Source organism: Aulonocara stuartgranti, assembly GCF_965226115.1.
Source record: "Aulonocara stuartgranti genome assembly, chromosome: 9".
Taxonomy (NCBI): domain Eukaryota; kingdom Metazoa; phylum Chordata; class Actinopteri; order Cichliformes; family Cichlidae; genus Aulonocara; species Aulonocara stuartgranti.
The window spans coordinates 32,556,125-32,574,848 of record NC_138960.1 but is presented as its reverse complement, the minus strand read 5'-3'; the positions used below and the strand labels follow the sequence as shown (position 1 = coordinate 32,574,848).

General features: G+C 41.7%; 2 protein-coding genes and 1 long non-coding RNA gene across 3 annotated transcripts in view; 1 reads left to right on the top strand and 2 right to left on the bottom strand.

Annotated features, from left to right (window-relative positions):
* Nucleotides 1–14,228, bottom strand: part of LOC309713963 (uncharacterized protein) — a gene marked incomplete at its 3' end in the record, with an annotated part of 42,687 nt that extends 28,459 nt beyond the window's left edge. Inside the window, exon 1 of the mRNA XM_082545961.1 lies at nucleotides 14,212–14,228. The remainder of the gene's footprint in view (nucleotides 1–14,211) is intronic.
* LOC309713968 (uncharacterized protein) overlaps nucleotides 1–18,724 on the top strand; it is a 138,763-nt gene that overhangs the window by 48,822 nt on the left and 71,217 nt on the right. The gene's annotated exons all lie outside the window — the stretch shown is intronic.
* LOC309714790 lies at nucleotides 423–5,506 on the bottom strand. Its single transcript, XR_014279025.1, has 3 exons — nucleotides 5,218–5,506; nucleotides 4,040–4,099; nucleotides 423–922 (listed from the first exon to the last, which is right to left on the bottom strand). It is a non-coding gene; the product is annotated as an uncharacterized lncRNA (long non-coding RNA).

The window sequence follows — 18,724 nt, the reverse complement described above, 5'->3', positions numbered from 1 at the left end:
AGGGATGTCTTCCTAAACATTTGGATTTGTGAATATGAAATTTAACCATTAAGATTAACAAGTTAATCACACATCTGTTGTGGTTTTGGTGTTTGTGTAGACCATGTTTGTAAATAAGAGTCCATGCTAAAAAAGCTTGGCGATGAAATGCAGAGATTTATATAGGGATTTTATCAATATTAAAATTATAAGTAAGGACACCTTCCTTAGAAAACATGTACATAGGTATAGTATCCAAATGGATGTAGGATTTGTAATTATATTTTTAACCAATTTATTTTGAATGTGTTATTTAGAGTGTTAAAATCTAACACATTAAGTCCTCCATTGACACAGGAGTTCATAAGAACTGTTTTTAAAAAAAAGAAAAAAAAGTAGTGTGTCCTATTTTTTCAAATAAAGTTGAAAAGTAATTCTTCCATTCTTTTTATACTCCTCAGTGGCTCTTTCCAGGTACATCTCAGTTTCATATGCAAACTGTGGAATGGGAAACTGTTTCGGCCAGGGCTCACAACGTTCTGTGGTCTTCTGCCTTTTGAGAATAATGGTGTCCTGAGAAGAAGTAGTTGCAGCAGAGTCTGCATTGGATACAACTGACTCAGCATATGAGGAGTCATAGTCAGACAGTTGGCCAGAGGGGCTGCCAAAACTGTCATCAACCGGAGTCAAGTTTATCATGACCGGGGTGATGCCAACAACCTTCACAGTGTCTTTGTCTTTTATCTGGTCAGCTCTGTGAAGAGTGAAGTAGTCCTGGAATTCTGGGTCAAAATACTGAAGACTGAAGTCATTTGAAATCCCAAAAGTATCCTTCACAACACTCTGCAGCTCCTCCAATGTTGGTGGGATCCCTGATGGAAGAACCAACTTCTCGATTTGGTCATCAATAATTACACGAAGCTTTGCCTCCATCTTGTTCAACCTAGAATAAAATGTAAATGGGCAGAGTTAAATTTCCCTTCAATTAAATAAAATTAGTTATTACTTTTCATTTATACAATAGTTGAGATATAAAACTATAAAACAAAAAGCACACTTCAACACACCAAATGTTGCAAATAACAAATACTTGGGAGATGTACATGTTATCAAGTTTTTGTTGTTGTCGTTTTGTTTTTTTTTTACCTATTATTCACAGCAGATGTAACGTTTCAGGGTTACCAAGCGTTTTCTTCCCACATTGTAAGAAGCCAAGGGCCACATGTCACCAAGTTTCTGCTGCTCCAAAAGACTGATCTTGCCAGTGTCCTCCAGTTGAAAAGATCTCAGATGCTCTACATACCATGCAGCAAGTAACTTCACAATGAAATATACACAATTGTCCAAAACGACTATCTGTATTATCTCAGCAAAGTCTGGTAGTCCACATGTTGAACCATTAGACAGGATCATCCCAGCAGTGTATCTTGTTCCACTGTAGGTGACAGTGGTGGCAAGCTGCACACAAGTCAGAGATGGTGATCTTGCTCTTAAATCTGCCTGTATGTCTGGATGCAGCACATCTACAGGCATTCTGGATATTTTTGTGACAAGCAGGGCAGGTTTCACCTCTTTTGATTGCATGTGGTATGCCATCATCATTTGATGCCTTGTAGAAAGGGTCAGCAACACATTTTTGCAATTGTTAGTGTGTCTCACAACTTGCTTGAAAAATCTGTGTTTCGCCTCAAAGCGCATTGTCCATACTCCAACCAATGGCCCATATTTTTCTATTACAGCAGGGTAGTGCTCCAAAAAATGGTGTTTTGGTGTGAGCCTTTGATCAGGAAAAACTTCCAAATATCTGACACGATGTTCAGATATTTTAAATTCAAGGTAGGCAATACTTTGTGTTGTGTGAACAGGGGCAACCACTAACTCAACAATGTCCTTCAAAGTCAGAAGAAGTTGCCAAACAGGATCATCTTCAGGTACACGTAAACCAACAAGGAGAGGCAACAAACGTATTAGGGCCCAGTTTTCATGAGCATTTCCTCCTACAGTTTTGCGACCAGCAAAATTTGAAGGGATTGCTTGTGGACTGTTCAATTTGTCTGAGCCCTTATATGGAAAACATGTGATTATATTATTCAGTTCAGTCAAACTGAAGTAGTGCTTCTTCAAAAAAACTTGAAAACACAATGCTAACTCTCTTGGCACTATTCCCTCAAAAAGGTCATGAAGGACATCTGGTGGGTATCCAGACACAAAGTGAAAATTATTAAGTTGATCAGTTAATGGACATGACCGCTTTAAGCCAAAATGAGGCACTAAATTTGGATTTTCTTTGACAGCTTGTACGTGTAAATCATAGTCATCCTTTTTTCGAAGTGGGAAGACCCCAGACCGTACTTCATATGTCTGGTACTCTGAAGAATGTCCAAGGCAAAATCTACAAACATATGGCCCGTTAAAACTTTCAACAAGTCCACTAATTGCATGAGCACCAAGGTTATCAGCTACAACACAGTGTAGGGCGCCTTTAATATTTCTCCCTAAACATGAAATAAAAACCCCCTCCTGTTCAAGAGTGACAAGATCTTTCAAAAGTGGATCCAATACTACTTTGTATTCAAACTGTTTCACATCAACAGATTTGCAAAGTAAAGCTAGTTGTATTGATGTTAAGGCAGACTGTAATCTCAATGGCAAATTGGCCAAAACCCAATAAACTGCAGTTATTTTATGTTTTTTTCGAGAGGTTCCTAATGGGTTACACACCTCAAATTCATCAACATAAATTATTATAGAGAGTCTTGTTTCTTCTACAGCATAAAAGTCATTGTCCTTAAAACACGTACCATCAAAAATGGACTCAAAATGCCCAGTGCTACTTGAGCACCTCGAAAAGGCTTCCACTGCAATATCTTTGTTCTTCAGTACTTCTTGCAAAGTCTTTAGAACTGGTACATATTGAAAGCTCTTTTTTTGTTCAGCATCAAGAATATATTCAATAGGATCCACAAACTGGAAATGCTCCTTAAAATACTTATTTCTCTTGAAAGCTGAACCAAGTGGCCCGCCTGCTCCAAGAGCTCTGCTAATGGGATGAGAGCTGCACAACTGTTCAGCCAAGTCCTTTATGATAGTGTGGTCAACTGTGCATTTGTTAGATTTCAGTGCTGAATCAATTATATTTTTAACCGCCTCCACAGATGCTGAAGAAGAAATATAGAAGAGATCTTCAACCAAAGCATTAATGCACCTCACTGAAACATTGTAAGTGCTTTCTAACTTGAGTAGAAGTAAGCCAAGTCCTTGAAGAACAGTACGAGATGCACTTTCTGGATCAACATCACTAGAGCATTCATCACTGTTGAGTTCAGGGACATCAGAATGGTCAGTGTTCTGACTAGGATGACTTTCCAAGACTTCTTTCTTAAAATCAGTTAAGGAACAACATGTATGTCTCCTGCCTTTGTGCTTTAGAAATGTATTGTATATATTTGTGCGAAAGTCACATCCATTAAAAACGCAAAATACAGTTTCGTGTCTCTTCAAGTGATTTCCTATATGCTGAAAATAGTCCTTCTGAGTAGAGCAAAAAGCAGTGCAAGCCAAACACTTAAATGCAGTGATCACTCCAGGCCTTGGACTCTCTTCAGCGGTATGGTATCTGGACAAATGTGTGCGAAGGGCTCCTTGTGTTTTAAATGTGCAAGGACAACTGCCATACAGACATGGCTGGTGCTGTCCACGACCAAATGTTGCGTGTTGTAATCTGTAATGACGTAGAAGATTCCCCTTTGTAGTAGAAAAAGATTTGCATATCTTACACTGCCATCCCATTTGCCAGGTCCTAAAGTGATGGAAAAATATATATCTAAGAATCTAAATAGTTTTTCATGACAAATGTAAGAGCATGGGTATCTATACACATTTGATGTTGAGATTATAGAGAAGAAGAAAAAAATCCTACAAATAATAAGCAATTATTTTCTACTTATTGTTTTTACAAAAACAAATAAGTTAGATTAAGTGGGGTCAACTTGGTAATTTCATGCCGCTTCAATTTCAAAACCATTAGTTTAATTTAATATAACATGTTATCACAACTTACTTTATAATGCACAGTCTACATGCTGATCAGGTGAATTTAAGTTGAGGGATCTTCCATTACCTGAAAGGAAAGCAACATTATCATTAATCTCAGCCAAACCGATTTACTCACGAACAAATAAAACACTGAAAAAAACCAAACAATAACATTTTTAGGTTGTCTAAGTGACTTATACATTACGTTTAAACTGAGTAGCGAAACCCCGCGGTGATCTGAAAATGATGTGCCGGGAGTTGTGCCGTTCTCAGCGGCTTCAGTGACCCTCGAGCTCCCGGCTTGCTATCGAGCTGGTGGGTAGCAGATGCTCCGAAAACGTCGAAGCACTTTTGCAAACATGCGATATCTTGATAAACAGAGCAGATATTTGATGTTTACACAGCTACTTTCGCGCCTGAAAATATGTTAAAAGTTTATTTTGTAAATGGTAAACGGCCTGTATTTATATAGCGTTTTTCTAGTCCCTAAGGACCCCAAAGCGCTTTACATATCCAGTCATCCACCCATTCACGCACACATTCACACACTGGTGATGGTAAGCTACATTGTAGCCACAGCCACCCTGGGGCGCACTGACAGAGGCGAGGCTGCCGGACACTGGCGCCACCAGGCCCTCTGACCACCACCAGTAGGCAACAGGTGAAGTGTCTTGCCCAAGGACACAACGACCGAGACTGTCCAAGCTGGGGCTCGAACCGGCAACCTTCCGATTACAAGGCGAACTCCCAACTCTTGAGCCACAGAAAGATTATTTGTGACCCAGAAAGATTACTAAGAGTAATTTTAAAACTTAGTAGCGGCCGACATTATTGGAAACTGGAGTTCGAAAAACTGACCGTGGCTGACAAAATCACTCACAACTGACCGCAAAACCTTTTCATGAACTTTTAAACGTGGATGAAAGACGTTAAAACTCATCGGAATATACCGTTGATATTTTTTAATACGGTAAAACATGTGGTTAGTTAAAGCTGTTCAGTAACACAGTCGTGAAGGCTTGGAAAGTGACGTTGTGCTAGCAGTCCACTAACTGCCATTTGTGTAAAAATACGATACTATCATTACAGTGATGATTATTAATAAAATTTCGACGTATCATACTCTTTAAAACCTTTACTCAAAACCAATATACGTTATTGTTTAAACCGTGTCTTATATTTGAACAAATTAAGAAGTCTTACCTCTGACAAAATGGAGACGTCCACTCATGAAGCGCGTGTGTCCTGCACGTGGCACAAAGGATTATGGGCGGAAGTGTACAATGATTAAAATGAAAATGCTTTCATCAGTTAAATCTATTAGATTTCTTAAATTTTTTTAGTACTCAAACATTTTTTTAAAATCTACTCAACAAACCATTGCTGAATTTACCCCAAACAAAACTGTGTAAATTTAAATAACTGAACATCTCAAAATTGTTGAATTTTGCTTAGATTTGATTAAAACTACTCATACACGTTTTTACTGAGTAATAATTACCATTAATCTCCTATTAGATTCTAATTAACCCCAATCACAGTTTTTACAGTGCACAGATCATAAAGACAGATAATACCAAGACAGGAAAAGGGAACAAAAACACTAAACAAACAAACAAAAAAACAAACAAACAAAAAGCACAGCAACAACAGCAAAAAAAAAAGAAAGGGGGGGGTGCACCTCTCTATTGTTTTTACAGGACTGTTCTAGGGCAAACAAAAACACTGAAGATTCCAGTTCCAGACCGGATAAATTGTTGACGTATGTTAACAGAGGGTCCCATGTTGTGTGGAATTTGCCGATGGATCCGTTCAGAGTACATCTGATTTTTTCCAGTTTGACATTTTGCATAACATCCGTTATCCAGCGGTGGTGTGATGGAGCAGTAGTAGACTTCCATTTAAATAAAATCAGGCGTCTCGCTAATAATGACAAAAAGGCAATGACCCTCTGTAAATGGGCAGGGGGAACAGAAGTCACAATACCAGAGAAACAACCAAAAATTGTCACCAAGGGGGAGGCGAGATGTTATAGGCATAGGCTTTAGAGATGACTTCAAAAAATGATGACCAGAAAGGAGCAATTTTCGAACAGGACCAATACATATGAAGGGAAGTAGCTGGAGTCTGTTTGCATCTATCACACGATGGGTCTATGTCTATGTTCGGAAATATTTTTGCTAGTTTAACTTTTGAAAAATGTAACCTGTGTAACACTTTGAATTGTATTAGGGAGTGTCTTGAACATATAGAAGACGAATGGACCCTGGTAAGAGCCATATCTCACTCTTCGTCAGACAGCTGGGCACTGTCGTGGAAAATTTAACAATAACCTGCAACACACCCAGCAAGCTTGATTTGAAGTGGGTTTAATAAACACATTGCGATGTGGAGAGAGCATCCCAGTGAAACACCAGGACCATCTCCGGATTGTGGCCACCGTCCTTACATCTTATATACAGACACACAGACAAAGAACATTCCACAACCTCACATGTTGGCCCCTCTCACAGGGGGGCCAACATGTTCATACCCTTCACATTCCAACTTATAATTTTTATGTCAGCATTATCTGTGACAGGGTCCAATTTACTCTTTGTCAGAACCATGTAATTCAAAAATATAGATGTTTGCCCAATTTAAGCGATAAAAAGCACAGTAGGTGCACATGGTGAATACAAAGCAAATGCCACACCAAAACAACACATAACACATAAACGGGCCTTAAAAAGGCTACCCCCCCCCCCCCCCCCAAAAAAAAAAAAAAAACCTTCAACAGGGTACAAACTGTAACATCCTTTCATAATTTGAAAAAGAAAAAAAGGGCAATAACATCAGTAAAGAAGAAAAGAAAAAAAAAGTTGAACATTTAAGAAGATGTTCACCATCAAATATAAAATGTTCATTGCCACTATGACCAATGATAACAGCACACATTAAGAGTAAAGAAATATTCAAAGTTTGACAGAGTAGCCATGTCTAATGATGCCACCTTCTGTGAAGTGATCTTCAATGTAATCAACCCAATCGTTACCATTACCTCGGTCACCAGTCTCTGCAGGGTGCGAGGCCGGGCGTCCGTTATCAATAGTGATATTATTATTAATGTAGGTCAGCGCCTCTACAGGGTCGGTAAACCTCAAGCGTTTCCCGTTGTGTGTGAACTGCAGAGTGGCTGGGTAGAAGAGACCGAACCTGACCTTCGCAGCGTGGAGCTTCCTTTTGGACTTGGAGAAGGCCGCGCGTCGTTTGTTGACTTCTGGGCTGTAGTCAGGAAATATGTGGAATCTCGATCCGTTGAATAGGAGTGGGCCCTTCTGTCTGACAAGGCGTAGGATAAGCTCTCTGGTTTGGAAGTGGTGGAGTCTGACAATGAACGGACGTGATCTGTTGTCGCCATCTACTGGTTTAGAAGCCAAACTCCTGTGGGCTCTATCCACCGATGGCGGTCTCTCAAAGTTGTTCTCATCAAGCACATCAAAGAGTAGTTTGGTGATGAATTCCGTTGGTCGTGGGCCCTCCGCATTCTCTGGTATCCTCACAATGCGTATATTCTGCCATCTGGTGTAGTTTTCCAAGTATGCCACTGTTGAAGTGAATTGTTAAATGTTGTAATTTTTATGCTTACCATCTTTACATTGTTTTAACTCTGTGATGAAAGGAATTCATTAGTCCCCCTCCCCAGCTTCTCGAGGTTCGGGGGGGGGGGGGGGGGGGGGGGGGGGACCTGAATATTCATGTGTGCTGTCCATCTAAGCCCCTGGTTAGAGACTTTGTTTCACTGTTGGATTCCTTCAACCTTACTCAGTGTGTGTCTGGCTCCACACATGAGAAGGGTCACACTTTGGACCTTGTCATGTCTCACGGCTTGGGTATCCACATCTCTGAAATTTGTGAGAGTGCGTGTATCTCCGATCATTTTCCTGTTCTATTTTCTGCCACTGCACATTGTTCTGATGCTGCAGTTAAACCTCCTTCACGCCGTCACTGGATCATCAATACCCATGTACCATCTCAGTTTTCTGCTGCTTTTAGCAACTCTGAGCTCTCCACGGTGGACTGGATTGATTCCTTGTGTGCAGAAGATTTAACTGCTCTTTTCAACTCAACATGTACTTCTATTTTGGACCTCATCGCTCCCCTAAAAACACTCCGTCCCAAAGCTCACGCTGAACCCTGGATTACAGACTCTGTTCGTGCTCTCAGGCGCACCTGTAGGTGTGCTGAGAGAAAATGGAAAAAGGACAAGCTGCACATTTCTTTTAATATCCTCAGAGACTCTCTTTCAACCTATCAGAAAGCCGTTAAAGAGGCCAAGTCCTCCTACATATCAAACCTGGTTAGCAGTAGTGTCCATAAACCTCAGACTCTGTTTCGTGTTTTAAATTCCATTGTAAATCCTTACACACAGTAGTGTCCATAAACCTCAGACTCCTCACACCTTCTGCCACCCTCTGTAATGACTTTCTAAAGTTCTTTGTAAACAAGATTTCCTCCCTGCAGTCTGTCATTCCATCTTCACCTTCCAATCCCTGTGTTTTGTCTTTGTGCCATTCTGCCTTTAATCAGTTCGAACCAATCTCTCTCTCTCAGCTGCATGAAATAGTCTGCAAGGTTAAGACTACCAACTGTTCCACCGATGCTATCCCCTCTCGGCTTCTGAAGCAGGTTCTGGACTCAGTCGGACCTTTCCTTCTGGTCCTGATCAATGCCTGCCTCAGTTCTGGTTGTTTTCCAACACCCTTCAAGCACGCTGTTGTTCAACCTCTCCTTAAAAAGCCTAATCTAGATCCATCCCTACTCTCTAACTATAGGCCCATTTCCAACCTCCCTTTTCTGTCTAAAGTACTGGAACGAGCCGCCCTCACGCAGCTCCAGCTATTTCTTGACAATAACAATCTCTATGAGAAGTTCCAGTCTGGTTTTAGAGCTCGGCATAGCACAGAAACCGCCCTTCTGAGAGTTTTTAATGATTTGCTTTTAACTGTTGACTCTGGTTGTGCTGCTGTCTTAGTAACCCTGGACCTGACAGCAGCCTTCGACACTGTTGATCACAACATACTGCTATCCCGCCTTCAACATTGTGTCGGTTTAAAGGGCACTGTCTTAAAGTTTTTCCAGTCCTATTTGAATAATAGGAGTTTTTCTGTTCACCTTGGTGAACTGTCATCTCCCAGAGCTCCTTTAACCTGTGGCGTACCTCAGGGGTCCATACTAGGCCCCCTGTTGTTTATTCTGTACTTGCTCCCTCTGGGCGATGTGCTCCGTAAACATAATGTGTCCTTCCACATCTTTGCCGATGATATTCAGATCTACCTCCCTCTGAGGTTGAACTGCAATGTTTCTTTGCAGCCGCTCCTCTCCTGCTTGTCTGACATTAAGACTTGGATGACTCTTAACTTCTTACACCTTAATGAAAGCAAAACTGAAGTCATTGTGTTTGGGCTTCCTAAAGATCCCAACTTCTCTCTTGACTTTTTGGGACCCCTAACCTCCGATTGCACTTCTTCCATTAAGAGTCTTGGTGTTATTTTTGACAATGCTTTTAAACTTGATAAACAAATCAGCTCTGTAGTTAAGGGATCTTTTTATCATTTGCGGATTTTAGCCAAAGTCAAGTCTTACCTTTGCAGGAACGATCTAGAAAGAGTGGTCCATGCTTTTATTACTTCACGGCTAGACTACTGCAATTCCCTCTATGCTGGCCTAGATCGTTCCTGTCTACATCGCCTTCAACTGGTGCAGAACGCTGCCGCTCGCCTGTTGACCGGTTCAAAAAAAAGAGACCACATCACTCCGGTTCTCTGCTCTCTCCACTGGCTCCCAGTTGCCTTTAGGATTGATTTTAAAATCTTATTGCTGGCTTTTAAGGTTTTAAATGGCACTGCACCTTCTTACCTGTCAGAACTCCTTAGTACTTATCGCCCCAGGAGATCTTTGAGGTCAGCCGACCTGATGCTTTTAGATGTTCCCAGGTATAAATTAAAGACAAAGGGAGAGAGGGCGTTTGCTGTGGCTGCACCCAGACTGTGGAACAGTTTACCTCCTCACGTCAGACTCTCCAAAAGCCTAGAAACTTTTAAAACCGCTCTTAAAACTCACCTCTTTTCATTGGCTTTTAGAAAGGTTTAATTTATTTGTTTTATATATTTTTATTTTATTTTTATCAGCGAGGTGTTATTACGAAATTGTGTTCTATTGTATTTTATCTGTATTTACTGTACAGCACTTTGGTCAGCCTTGGTTGTTTTTAAATGTGCTCTATAAATAAACTTGACTTGACTTGACTTGACAAGCACATCCTTGTGAAGATCTGTTTCTTGTGATGTTGCTTCCTGCTTTTATAACCCTTTTGGTCAGCAGGAGGTCACACACACATTCTCGCATGCATACAGATGTTTACACACACATACACACGCACATTCGTACGCACATACACACATTCTTACCTGCACACACACACACACACATACATAAAGTGCATTGTCTTTGTAACCAAGTGGGGTTTATGAGGGGAGGTACTATTGTTTTGTGTCAACTGTTTTCCCAATAAAAGGCAGCAAGCAGAGGCCGGATTTGGGGTCATTTTGTGGTAGACACCGACTAGGCCTCCCTTGCATGTAAATCGATTGATCGCTGACTGTCTTGTTTTCTTCATGACAAATAAGTCTCTAAACCAGCGGGCCTTGTGAAAACACAGACCCAACAGCCACCTTCTCTCTTAAAGCCTCATTCTCTTTAACAAGCAAGGATTGGGAGGTCTTCATGCTGCTCAGTCTCTTGTCGAACTCATTCATTCCTTCTTCCATATCGGTAATTCGTTGGCCGTACCCACTCAGGATTGAATGTAGAGAAGCAATAGATGCCCGGTTCTCCTCCCGAAACGAGTTGATAGAGGCTTGTACCGCCGTAACCGCATTTGCTAGCGCATCCATGCTGTTAGCTTTAGCATCTGTTTCCGTACTGGCCGAGGAGTTTGAATCGCCCCGCGCTGTGGCTTTCCCACCCTGTCGTTTGGGCAGTTGAGGAGGCATTCATCCACTCATAGGATAATAAAGTCACCTACTAAATGTTCAAACGAAGTTCAGTCAGTTGCAAGGTGCAGAATGAATGAATTTAATATATTAAAGCGGGAGCTGTGGAAGACACGACTACTTACGACCTATGCTCAAGCGCCCCCCCTCCTCCCAATGTAGTATTAATTCTGTTCGAATGTCCTGGAGGAAATTTATCTATTTCAGCATCCATAATACAGTTAAAGTCTCGACCTAGTAATAATTTGGCATTTGGAAATTTATTTAACCAGCTAGATTTTTTTTTCATCACCGTCAAAAATAAATGATCATTTTCTAGCTTTGTGTTAAAATTGGCTTTATGTTTAAAATAGGTTTGAAGACCCCTAGCATTAAAAAAAAAAGAAAGTACACAAATTGACAAAGAAATTAAAAAAATATGCCCTTCGGGCCTGGGGAGGGTGCCAGAGGACGAGCGTCTGGTGGCCGGGCCTTAGTCCATGGGGCCCAGCCTGGCACAGCCCGAAAAGGGGACATGGGCCTATCCTCCCACAGGCCCACCACCCGCAGGAGGTACCATAGGGGTCAGGTGCATGGTGTGCCGGGTGGCCCTGGCGGACTGATCCCCAGCTGCTAAAACTGGCAATTGGGACATGGAATGTCACCTCTCTGGTGGGGAAAGAGCCTGAGTTAGTGCGTGAGGTTGAGAGGTACCGGCTAGATATAGTCGGGCTCACCTCTACGCATGGCTTGGGCTCTGGAACCAGTCTCCTGGAGAGGGGCTGGACTCTGTCTCAGTCTGGAGTTGCTCCTGGTGAGAGGTGGCGGGCTAGGGTGGGTATTCTAATATCCCCTTGGCTTGCTGCCGGTACGTTGGGGTTCTTCCCGGTGGATGAGAGGGTTTGTTCCCTGCGCCTTAGGGTCGGGGAACGGGTCCTGACTGTCATCTGCGCTTATGCGCCGAGTGGTAGTTCAGAGTACCCAGCCTTCTTAGAGTCCCTGGGGGGGGGGTGCTGGAAGGTGCCCCACCTGGAGACTCTGTTGTCCTGCTGGGAGACTTCAGTGCTCACGTGGGTAACGACAGCGAGACCTGGAGGGGCGTGATTGGGAGGAATGGCCTTCCTGACCTGAACCTGAGCGGTGTTTTGTTATTGGACTTCTGTGACAATCACAGTTTGGCCATAACGAACACCTTGTTCGAACCAAAGAGTGTCCATAAGTGCACGCGGCATCAGGACACTCTAGGCCACAGGTCGATGATCGATTTTGTAATCGTGTCACTAGACCTGCGACCATATGTTCTGGACACTCGAGTAAAGAGAGGGGTTGAGGTGTCAACTGATCACCAATTGGTGGTGAGTTAGATCAGGTGGCGGGGGAGGACGCTGGACAGACCTGGTGCACCTAAACGTGTAGTTAGGGTGTGCTGGGGAACGTCTAGCAGAGGCCCCAGTCCGCGAGATCTTCAACGCACACCTCCGGCAGAGCTTCAACAGCATTCCGAGGGAGACTGGGGACATTGAGTCCAAATGGACCATGTTCAGCATCTCCATTGCCGAAGCTGCTTCATTGAGCTGCAGTTGCAAGGTGGTTGGTGCCTGCTGGGCACCCCCCCCCCCCCCCCTACTTTATCAAAGTAGATGTCTTTCTGAAAGTGCTGTAACTAAGTTTAAGAATATAATCCACCCACTGTTATCATCTTCAATGCCCTGTACCAACACAGAGCAGAGCAGCAATCTGAACGCTACCCCAACAGAGGTCGATTATCTTATTAATAATTTCACCTCCTCACTATGTACGACTCTGGATACTGTAGCTCCTGTGAAAACTAAGGTCTCTAATCAGAAGTACCTGACTCCGTGGTATAATTCTCAAACACGTAGCCTAAAGCAGATGACTCGTAATCTGGAGAGGAAATGGCGTGTCACAAATTTAGAAGATCATAATTTTGCCTGGAGAAATAGTTTGCTGCTTTATAAGAAAGCCCTCCGCAAAGCCAGAACATCTTACTATTCATCACTGATTGAAGAAAATAAGAACAACCCCAGGTTTCTCTTCAGCACTGTAGCCAGGCTGACAAAAGTCAGAGCTCTTTTGAGCCAACCATCCCTTTAACATTAATTATTAATGACTTCATGAACTTCTTCACAAATAGATTTTTTATCATTAGAGAAAAAATTACCAGTAATCATCCCACAGATGTAATATTATCTACAGCTACTCTTAGTACCATTGATGTTAAGTTAGACTCTTTTTCTCTAATTGATCTTTCTGAGTTAACTTCAATAATTACTTCCTCCAAACCATCAACGTGTCTTTTAGACCCCATTCCTACAAAACTGCTCAAAGAAGTCCTGCCATTAATTAATTCTTCGATCTTAAATATGATCAACCTATCTCTAATGATCGGCTATGTACCACAGGCCTTCAAGCTAGCTGTAGTTAAACCTTTACTCAAAAAGCCATCTCTAGACCCAGCAGTCTTAGCTAATTATAGGCCAATCTCCAACCTTCCTTTCATATCAAAAATCCTTGAAAGAGTAGTTGTCAAACAGCTAACAGATCATCTGCAGAGGAATGGTTTATTTGAAGAGTTTCAGTCAGGTTTCAGAGCTCAGCACAGCACAGAAACAGCTTTAGTGAAGGTTACAAATGATCTTCTTATGGCCTCTGACAGTGGACTCATCTCTGTGCTTGTCCTGCTAGACCTCAGTGCAGCATTCGATACTGTTGACCATAATATCCTATTAGAGCGATTAGAACATGCTGTAGGTATTACAGGTACTGTGCTGCAGTGGTTTGTATCATATCTATCTAATAGACTCCAATTTGTGCATGTAAATGGAGAGTCCTCTTCACACACTGAGGTTAATTATGGAGTTCCACAGGGTTCAGTGCTAGGACCAATTCTGTTTACATTATACATGCTTCCCTTAGGCAGTATCATTAGAAGACATAGCATACATTTACACTGCTATGCCGATGACACCCAGCTCTATCTGTCCATGAAGCCAGATAACACACACCAATTAATTAAACTGCAGGAATGTCTTAAAGATATAAAGACCTGGATGGCCGCTAACTTTCTGCTTCTTAATTCAGATAAAACTGAGGTTATTGTACTCGGCCCTGAAAATCTTAGAAATATGGTATCTAACCAGATTCTTACTCTGGATGGCATTACCTTGGCCTCCAGTAACACTGTGAGGAACCTTGGAGTCATTTTTGACCAGGACATGTCCTTCAACGCACATATTAAACAAACATGTAAGACTGCGTTCTTCCATTTGCGCAACATCTCTAAAATTAGAAATATCCTGTCTCAGAGTGACGCTGAAAAACTAGTTCATGCTTTTATTACTTCCAGGCTGGACGACTGTAATTCATTATTATCAGGAAGTCCTAAAAACTCACTGAAAAGCCTTCAGCTAATCCAAAATGCTGCAGCAAGAGTCCTGACAGGGACTAGAAAGAGAGAGCAGATTTCTTCTGTATTGGCTTCCCTTCATTGGCTTCCTGTTAAATCCAGAATTGAATTCAAAATCCTGCTCCTCACTTACAAGGTCTTAAATAATCAGGCCCCATCTTATCTTAATGACCTTGTAGTACCATATCACCCTATTAGAGCACTTCGCTCTCACTCTGCAGGCCTACTTGTTGTTCCTAGAGTATTTAAAAGTAGAATGAGAGGCAGAGCCTTCAGTTTTCAGGCCCCTCTTCTGTGGAACCAGCTTCCAGTTTGGATTCAGGAGACAGACACTATCTCTACTTTTAAGATTAGGCTTCAAACTTTCCTTTTTGCTAAAGCATATAGTTAGGGCTGGACCAGGTGACCCTGAATCCTCCCTTAGTTATGCTGCAATAGATGTAGGCTGCCGGGGATTCCCATGATGCATTGAGTTTTTCCTTTCCAGTCACCTTTCTCACTCACTATGTGTTAACAGACCTCTCTGCATTGAATCATATCTGTTATTAACCTCTGTCTCTCTTCCACAGCATGTCTTTATCCTGTCTTCATTCTCTCACCCCAACCGGTCGCAGCAGATGGCCCCGCCCCTCCCTGAGCCTTGTTCTGCCGGAGGTTTCTTCCTGTTAAAAGGGAGTTTTTCCTTCCCACTGTCGCCAAAGTGCTTGCTCATAGGGGGTCATATGATTGTTGGGCGATCGTGGCTCAAGAGTTGGGAGTTCGCCTTGTAATCGGAAGGTTGCCGGTTCGAGCCCCGGCTTGGACAGTCTCGGTCGTTGTGTCCTTGGGCAAGACACTTCACCCGTTGCCTACTGGTGGTGGTCAGAGGGCCCGGTGGCGCCAGTGTCCGGCAGCCTCGCCTCTGTCAGTGCGCCCCAGGGTGGCTGTGGCTACAATGTAGCTTGCCATCACCAGTGTGTGAATGTGTGTGTGAATGGGTGGATGACTGGATATGTAAAGCGCTTTGGGGTCCTTAGGGACTAGTAAAGCGCTATATAAATACAGGCCATTTACCATTCTCTGTATCTATGAAGCGCCTTGAGGTGACTTTTGTTGTGATTTGGCGCTATATAAATAAAATTGAATTGAAATTATATTGGTTTCACTGGTAAAAATAAATAATTGAAATGGGTATATATTTGTTTTTTGTTAAGTTGCCTAATAATTATGCACAGTAATAGTCACCTGCACACACAGATATCCCCCTAAAATAGCTAAAACTAAAAACTACTTCCAAAAACATTCAGCTTTGATATTAATGAGTTTTTTGGGTTCATTGAGAACATGGTTGTTGTTCAATAATAAAATTATTCCTCAAAAATACAACTTGCCTAATAATTCTGCACTCCCTGTATTAATGATTAACAGCCCATTGTTCATTAGTATGCAAACATACTCTTTATAAGATTGGAGAAACCTGCAGTCAGCTGAGACTGAAGAAGTCTCTGGGATGAGTTACGAAACGTTTGTCCCACTGAAAACGCTACGTCCAGATGAACAGAATCAACTTCTGGGATTTCCTTACCTGGATGATTGAGCATGCATCAAGATATTACCCACAATTACTTAGGTACACGGGAACAAAGGGACAGCAAGTCAGTTTCTTACAGAGGAAGAAAAAAAAATTTATACTGCAATTAATTTTAAGCAGTGTGTAATTATTCAGAAAAAAACCCCGGAAAGATACATCACATCTTTCTACATTTTATTTTTCATAGGATTCAGTTAATCTTTTACATACTGTCTAGATAAAATGACTACAATTTATGACTTACAATAAAAATATTTTTACTGCAACATAAAAAAAATGTAGGTTTGTCTCTTCATGGAGCAAAACACACTCACATCCTGTAAGAAAACACAGACCACTGAAAACTTTACACATGGGTAAGAAAATATTTAATTTTCCACATACTGCCTGTTTAAAAATGACACAAATTTATCAATTTACCTTTTTTTTTACTGTAACATTATAAATTGCAGGAGGGGTTGTGTCTTTGTGGAGCAAAACAGACTCACACAATATTGTACGGCAATAGAGCCCATTTAAAACACATTTCATGTGAGTTACAACAGAAGTGGCGCAGCACTGACACTGATAATTACCTCACGATGAACAGCCAAATAAACAGTAACAGGTCTGACAGTTTGATCCAGAAGGTGAACTGTTCTGACATTTTGCTTTTCTTGTGATCAGATGATGGGAGTAATGTTTGCTCTGCATGCTGTTTGTGGACACAGCCAGTGAAGTTTAACTTGCTAAACTTGGAACAAGTTGAATTGTGAAGCCTGATCTCAAGCTTTTTAAGTTTGACGCAGCATCCAGAAGAACTTTTGTTCAAACCCCCGTTTCTCCCACTGTGTTCAAATGAACCCTGTCAGGGTAATGTCTAGGGCTGCCACGATTAGTCGACTAGTCACGATTACGCCGACAACTAATTTAATAGTCGACGCGTCGTTTGAAGCTTTGCAAGATCCCAAAAGACGCAGGAATAAGTAGTAGGATTTAAGAGTGTAATAACGGACTGAAACAGAAGATGGCAGCACTGCATGTACAAGGATGACAGCTGCCATTAAACCCCGAAGAAGAAGAAGCTGTGTCCCAGAATTCATAGCACAGCTCAGTTTCCAACAATGGCGGCAGCTAGTCAGTTTTATTCTTATCATTCTTTCTGGGTCACAAAATAAACGTTTAACATATTTTCAGGCGAGAATGTAGCTGTGTAAACTTCAAATATCTGCTCACTTTATCAAGACACCACATTTTTTCAAAAGCTCGATAGCGAACCGGTGAGAACACCGGACTCCCGGCAAATCATTTTTCAAACCCACCGGCGTCTCTCACTACTCAGGTTAAACATGATATATAAGTCACTTAGATAACTTAAAAATGTTACTGTTCGGGGTTTTTTTGTATTTTATTTGTTCCTGAGTAAATCGGTTTGGCTGAGATTAAAGTTATAGTTTTTACACAGCTGAATAAACGTCAAGCAGACAGCTGATTATCAGAAGTGTGAGATGCTCGAGAATTTACTCCGGTGTCCTGTTATATTTTAGATAGCAAGGAGTTTATTAAACTTCACCGAAACAATCTGCACATTTCATTAAAATTTAATAAACTATCACCTTGTCAGAGGAGGACACTTTGTGGGTTTTCTGATGCCTCAATAGATTTGTTTTATGGATGAAAGACTTTCCACAGTGACCACATACAAATGATTTAACTCCAGAGTGGGTGAGCTGATGTGATTTTAAGCCAGTCATGTAAGTAAAAGCCTTTCCACACTGACCACATACAAATTGTTTAGCACCAGAGTGGATGAGCTGATGTGATTTTAAGCCAGTCATGTGAGTAAAAGCCTTTCCACAGTCACCACATACAAATTGTTTAGTACCAGAGTGGGTGAGCTGATGTGATTTCAAGGCAGCAATGTGTGTAAAAGACTCTCCACACTGCTCACAGCTGAAAGGTTTATCTCCACTGTGGATGAGCTGATGTGATTTCAAGGCAGCAATGTGAGTAAAAGACTGTTCACACTGCTCACAGTTGAAAGGTTTATCTCCACTGTGGATGAGCTGATGTGTTTTTAATCTACCAATCTCAGTAAAAGCCTTTCCACACTGATCACAGGTGAAAGGTTTAACTTCACTGTGGACGCCCTGATGTCTCTCTAAGTGATCTCTATAATGAAAAGACTTTCCACACTGATCACAGACAAATGATTTACCTCCAACATGGATCTTATAATGTCTCTTTAAGTGACCTTTGTGAGTAAAAGACTTCCCACACTGATCACAGCATAAAGCTTTAAATGCAGTGTGGAGGCGCTGATGTACTTTTAAGCTGCATCTCTGAGTAAAGGTGTTTCCACACTGATCACAGCTGAATGGTTTAACTTCACTGTGGACGAGCTGATGTGCTTTTAAGCGGTTACTCTGAATAAAAGACTTTCCGCACTCACCACAGCTGAATGGTTTCACACTGCTGTGGATCAGCTTATGTATCTTTAAATGATATTTCTGAATAAAAGACTTTCCACACTGATCACAGCTGAATGGTTTCACATCGGTGTGGATCAGCTGATGTCTTTTTAAGTTGTTACTGTGAGTAAAAGACATCCCACACAGATCACAGTTGAAAGCTTTAAATTTCGTGTGGACGAGCTGATGTGATTTTAAGTTGCATCTCTGAGTAAAGGTCTTTCCACACTGATCACAGCTCAAGCTTCTC